Source organism: Euphorbia lathyris, chromosome 7 (genome assembly GCF_963576675.1).
Source record: "Euphorbia lathyris chromosome 7, ddEupLath1.1, whole genome shotgun sequence".
Classification (NCBI taxonomy): domain Eukaryota; kingdom Viridiplantae; phylum Streptophyta; class Magnoliopsida; order Malpighiales; family Euphorbiaceae; genus Euphorbia; species Euphorbia lathyris.
This window is the reverse complement of record NC_088916.1, coordinates 69,469,607-69,476,303: the sequence shown is the minus strand read 5'-3', so window position 1 is coordinate 69,476,303 and position 6,697 is coordinate 69,469,607. Positions and strand designations below refer to the sequence as shown.

The 6,697-nt window shown below is 35.6% G+C and overlaps 1 pseudogene; it reads left to right on the top strand.

Moving 5' to 3' along the window:
• Positions 1-2,275: 2,275 nt before the first annotated feature.
• Positions 2,276-6,025, top strand: LOC136200463 (ammonium transporter 2-like; annotated as a pseudogene).
• The last annotated feature ends 672 nt before the right edge of the window (positions 6,026-6,697 follow it).

Genomic DNA, 6,697 nt, shown 5'->3' with positions numbered 1-6,697 from the left:
TGCGGGACCGGGGTTGCTTACCACTTCCGGTTCCCTACTTACCTGAGGTGACGGATGTGTTTGCGATGGAGGTGCCACGAGTGTGTCCACTTCCTTACCGCTCCTTAGGGCGATGGCTTGAATTGCCTCCTATTGTAAGAGGAACGCCTCTTGGCATTCCCTTTCTTCTTGTCTGATTGCGGCAAGCTGGTTACTCAGGGTCCTGCATGCCTCCTCGTTGGCTGCCAGTCGGACGGATATCTCTCTTAAGAGGGTCATTATTCCTTCTGAGCACTTTGTTTGCCTACCATAAAAATCAGAGTTAGAATGGGGAAATGGAAGGCTATCCACGGGTGCCATGTAGGGCGCCGGTGGATATCGTGTATGCTCCTGATCGTAATAGTTATAAGTTGGGGGTTCAGAATTATACCTTTGATGATTACCCAAGTAACTTACATTCTCACCTCTAGGTACGTAATAGTTGACGTGGCATACCTTACCGGGGTGATTCTGGCCACATCTCTCGCAAAATGGTGTCCTTGGTTGGTTATTACGGCTGTATGAAGCCACAAGGAAATCCATTTTTGTGTTAAGATCGTTCGAGGACGGATTCGAAGCTCTGTTGTCCATAATTGCTGGAAGAACGATTTTATAAGTACAAGTAATGTTACAGAATTTAAGGAATAGTATATCAACAAGTATTTGTGTATACAAGTATAAGTTATAGGCAAGTATGAATGATATAAACAAAGTATTCACAATGAATGCCTAAACTAACAAATCGACCTTTGGTTCGATATTGCAGAAGAAATAAATCCCCGGCAACGGCGCCAAAAACTTGATGCGCCTTCGGTGAAGAAGACTCACTAAGGGATAAGTGTACCCCGTCGTTATCAAGTAATAAATCTGGAAAGTCCAGGTATCGAATCCACAGGACTTATTTACCACAAGTATCGAATTACTAGGTCTCAAGTGTTATCTGGGCTTTGTGGGGTTTGAATTGGTTTTGATTAAGTTAATCTACTCCTAGGTTGAATTATGCTACTCCTAGTTAAGTTATCTAGTTCTAACTAAGTTATTCTACGCCTAATTAAGTTAAACTACTCCTAATTGATCTTTCACTAATGCAATTACCCGAAGGAACATGGTATGAACGATAATAATGAGGTTAGGTTATTAGGTCTATTGGTTAAAAACCTAATCTAAGTCACTTGTATTCAAGGCGATTAACACTACTTACCCTCCTGAAGTTCCTAGTGCCACTATACCATAAAACTCCTAATGCAACCAAATTTGAATTTGTTGCTTGAAAATAGATGCATTAAATGAGTTTATTTTGTTGTATTTCAATAATGTTGCATTTTTGTTGCAATAATCTTCAAATTAGCAAAATTGTAAAAAATTATGCAACAAAAATATTAATTGTTGCTTGTCATGTTGCTTTTAAGCAAGTTAATTCAACAATTTGTTTAAATTGTTACAAAAAAATAAGGTAAAACCGAGAAAGCAACAAAACTATAATTGTTGCAATGACATTTAAGTGATCAAATGCAACAAAAATAAAGAAAAACTAACAAATATATAATGTTGCAATTAAAATAATTTATTTTATATATATATATATATATATATATATATATGTAACTATTGATTTTTTAGAACAATTATATAATATTAATTTTTAGAAGTAATTATACAATATAAACTTTTGAGGTTGCCTCCAACTCTTCCCTCTCTAAATATTTGAGTCACCGTCAACTCTACTTACAAAATTTGTCCCAAATTTACCCTCAAAAGTTGAGTTACCGCTAGGGATGCAACTGGGACGGGGAATACCCGTACCCGTCGGGGCCCCGTCCCTTTTTTGGCAGGGACGGGGCGGGGTCGGAAAATGCTATCCCCGCCTCATGGGGATCCCCGTACCCGTAAAAACAGGATAGGTACAGGGACCAATGTGGTCCCCATAGGCGGGGCCGGGAAATGGTATCCCCGCCCCGCGGGGATCCCCGTATCCGTACCCGTAAAGCCCCGATGGGTAATCCCCGTTTATATATAAATAAAATGAAAAACATTTACTTAAATGTAGACATGGAGGATCGAAACCCGTAAAGCCCCGATGGGTAATCCTCGTTTATATATAAATAAAATGAAAAATATTTACTTAAATGTAGACACAACCTCCAACTAATTGAAATAGTATCAAATGTCTCAACCATCTGGACTCATTCTATTTCTTGTTATCCATTCACTAATTATGTAACAAATAATAGAATTTTTAAACAATTCATAAAACTTAAAAGCAGTAGATGTAGAATATTTTCTCTTGTTCGTATATCTTCTGCTTTACTTATTTTCTAGGGTTATAACTTCTATCGCCGCTCCACTCCATCGCCACCTCCACCTCTCACACCGCCGTTCGTATCCCCAGTCGTTCCACTTCTCACGGTGCCGGGAACAGGGAGCGGCTTCTCCTACTCGCTCTCCACTCCACCGCCTCCTCCACCTCTCGATCTCCACCTCTTCTGCACAAAATCTAAACTCGCGTAAGTTTGTATTTGGTTATAGATGATTTGTATTTGGTTATAGATGATTTGTGATGGTTATTGATTTATTTTCTCCCTCCGTTTTTTGAAGTTTAACATTCAATACATGTAGATTTATGCAAATCAGGTTTGAAATCGAGAAAAGAGAAGGTAAAATTAAAGCCCAAACGGGATTGTTGTGATACTTTGTTGGTTAATTTTTCTTATACTGTCGGAGCTTTTAGTTTATGGGGAGGTGGGTTTCTGTATCAATGGGGGGTTATTGATTATTCAGGCGGCTATGTTATTCATCTGTCATATGGAATTTCCGGATTAACTGCTGCTTATTGGGTAAGTAATTAATTAAATAAAGCAATAATTGAGATGTAGTAAGTAACTGATGAAGTTATTAATTACTAGGTTGGAGCAAGGCTGAAAAGTGATAGAGAGAGATTCCCTCCAAATAATGTATTGTTAATGCTTGCAGGAGCTGGATTGCTGTGGATGGGGTGGTCAGGGTTCAACGGAGGAGCGCCATATGCAGCTACTGTTGCTGCTTCAATTGCAGTTTTAAACACTAATATAAGCGCAACTACAAGCTTGCTTGTTTGGACTTCTCTTGAAGTTATTTTCTTCGGAAAACGTCGGTCATCGGAGCTGTTCAGGGCATGATGACAGGACTAGCTTGCATTACTCCTGGAGCCGGTTAGTTTTTCCCCAATAATAATATTATTATTCACTAATCTATAATTAATAAATTAATGCAGGATTAGTACAATTATGGGCGGCTATAGTTTATGGAATTATGTCTGGAAGTATTCCATGGGTGTCTATGATGGTTTTACACAAGAAGTTTATGCTCCTACAACAGGTCTCGTTCATTTGCCTTTATTATCTTTTGAAAATTCTTCTTCTAAAATAAAATAAAATAAAATAGTAGCAAGTTGCTTAATTAGGAATTTTCCACCCACTCATTTCATATAAAAAGTCAAAGATGATATTGTTACAAGGATAAGAGTGCAAAATCACGTGAATGGAAAGCAAGACTTATACATATTGATCCTAATAAGATAGAAGGCTGATGTATATAATTTGTTATTTTATATCTGCATGAACTCCATCTGTCTAAATTAAGAGTCCAAGAGGCATCCACACAGTCATATCACATGACTATATATTATTTATAATATTAAATCAGGGTTAATTAGAGAGAGATACAATGGAGGAGTGTAGAGGAGAAATTATTGGGAAGAAGATGAAAGTGATGGTTGCAATAGATGAAAGTGAAAGGAGCTTCTATGCTCTTCAATGGACACTTGAGAATCTTATTAATTCCCTTTTCAGTGCTTCTAATGAACCCAGCATTGAAGGTGGTTTGATCACTCTGGTTCATGTTCAGCAGCCTTTTAACGGTCCTTACCCCGTTGGTCCTGATGGAGGAGCTGGTAATTTCATTTGACTTGTTTCGTTTGGTTTACCGTTTATTTTTTACTTTCATTTTGAAAAGGCTGTAAAAACTCAAACAACAGCTACTAACTAAATACCTAAAAACTAAATACCTAAAACTCCTGTTTTCAACTTCATGAAAATTAAATAAACAAACACTCCTCAAATTTGATATATTAATTGATAATCCAGCTTCTTATACCCCAACCTCAGTAGTGGACTCGGTGCGGAAAGCTCAGCAAGAGACTTCTGCAGCACTGCTCTCTCGTGCACTGAACACGTGCAATGACAAGATGGTGAAAGCAGAAACTCTGGTGGTCGAAGGAGATGCAAAAGACATGATTTGCCAGGCTACTGAGCAAAATCCCGTTGATCTCCTTGTTGTTGGCAGTCGCTGCCTTGGCAAAATTAAGAGGTACTTTTCCTTAAACTTCCTATTATTAATTAGGAAAGACATATAAAATTAAATGTCATTTGGTAGAGCGTTTTCTATGTGCTATTTGATACATGGATAAGTAAAGGGCAGAGTTTGAAAGTGTATATGCACTGATGCCTTATTTTGGTCCAAGGATAACTCTGTCCCTGAAATTGGTTGAAATATTTATAGCTAACCATGCATGTAGTTTGGTCATAACTTGCTTCTTGCATATCCTATTTAGCTTTTTAAAATTTTATCTGAAGCATGATAATGGAATGATGATCAGGTAATGGATCTTTGAAGAGTTCAGTAGTAGCTAGGATTAAGAATTACCGACGTAGAGATAGTTTTATATCATTATATAGTGCTACAACATTGAAATTGAAATTTTCACTTTACCTTGTGAAAAAATGATTGTAGATATAGTTTGAAGTTGTAATGCACCAAAAATGATTAATTACTGGTTATGGCATTAATTTTATGTCTTTATAAAGTGCCCAAAAAACAGAACTGGTGCAGGTCTATTACAAAACAGGACTTGTTCTGTTAACTGGTCCAGGTATGCTATAGAACAGGACATGTTCTGTAACAGAACAGACATGTTCTGCTACAGAACTGGTAATAAGTTCTGGACTGGTATTTCAATTCAGCAAAACTTTAATCCAATACTTTCATGATGCAAAGATTTCTCTGATGCACAGTTTTCTGCAAATATAGTATATTTGCAGTTTAGACTTAGAGGCATCTCTATTAGATTGTTACAAGTGAGAGAGTTTTAATTACTGGAAGGATTTTATAATGACTTGTGTTTAGCAGCAATGAATGGAACCCATTGGGAGTTTCAAATTGAGTTTAGCAGTACTGTTAGATATTCTTATTGCACATTTTACTCTTAACATCAGTGACCAGATAGGTATTTCTTATTTGTGATACGGGTTTTACAATTTCTACTGCTGTGTTTAGCACTTCTAATGTCTCATTATTGCCTGGATTTTACTTTCTTCTTTATTGCTTAATATGTTTCAAGAAACTTTTGTGCAGGTTATCACGGGTGGTAAAAGAGTTGATGTTTTAATATATGATATTGTGGTTGAAAATGTATTCCTCTTAACATCAGTGACCAGATAGGTATTTCTTATTTACGATACATGTTTTACAATTTCTACACTGTTGATAGTCTAAATGTGTCTTCATATTCCTGTTGATGGAATTTTAGCTACTGGTCAGTCTCTTCCCGTTGATGAATCTAGCATGATTGGGAAAGCAAGATAGTAAGGGTTCTTTGCCTTTTCTATTTTGAAACATAATTCAATAAGGGTACTCATCTCATAAGTGCTATTTCTGCAGGTTATCAAGAATTCCAGTGGCAGTATGGTAAATATATAATAACTTGTACATTATTATAATATAGTTTCATAATGAGAATTTGCAATTAACATGAGTTATACGTCAATTCTTGTACAAGATGATGATGGGGAAGATAACGATGAAGAAGATAACGAGTGATATCAATGAAAGATTGTCGTTTCTTAGAATTTGAAAACTATGTATAGGACATATATTATGATACTCTATTTTATTTTGTAAGAGATTGTGTATGTATATTTTGGATCATTGTTTAGAAGTATATTTATTATATTTCAGATTACATTTTTTGAAATTAGTCAAAATTTGCATTTATTACAGGTTTAACTTATTCAGAAGAAATGCTACAAAAAAGATGCAGATTGCAATTGTTGCAAAATTTAATTATAAATGTTGCAAAAAGCTATTAAATATGTTACCATGTCCAGTTAAAATTGTTGCTATTTCAATCAACTATGTTGCAAATTCAAACTAAAATTGTTGCAAAATTTATAACATTTGTTGCAAATAGTAATATAAATGTTGTATTAGAAGTAATATTTGTGTTGCAGATATTATTAAATTGTTGCAAAATTAAATAAATTAGTTGCATTAATTTTTATGCAACAATAATAACATGTTGCATAATTTTATAAATTTGTTGCTTTATCAAAAATTTGTTGCAAATAATTAAAAAATATCCAACAATCGTAAATTGTTGCTATTGTTTACAAATTGTTGCATTAGCAAATAATGCTACAGGAGCGTCCGCAACAATTGGATTTTTATTGCGTTAGGCCTATTTTTGGCCTATTGCAACTCAAAAGGGGGTCTAAGCCAACAATTTCACTTGGTTGCGTGATTCCCTTGTAAGGCCGAAACTAGGTCTAAGGCTTAGCAATTTGGGCTTAATCAACTAAGAGGTCGTCAATCTCCTAGGCTCTGACTAGGTCAGATTCAGCTCACAATATGTGCCTACTCGATTTTG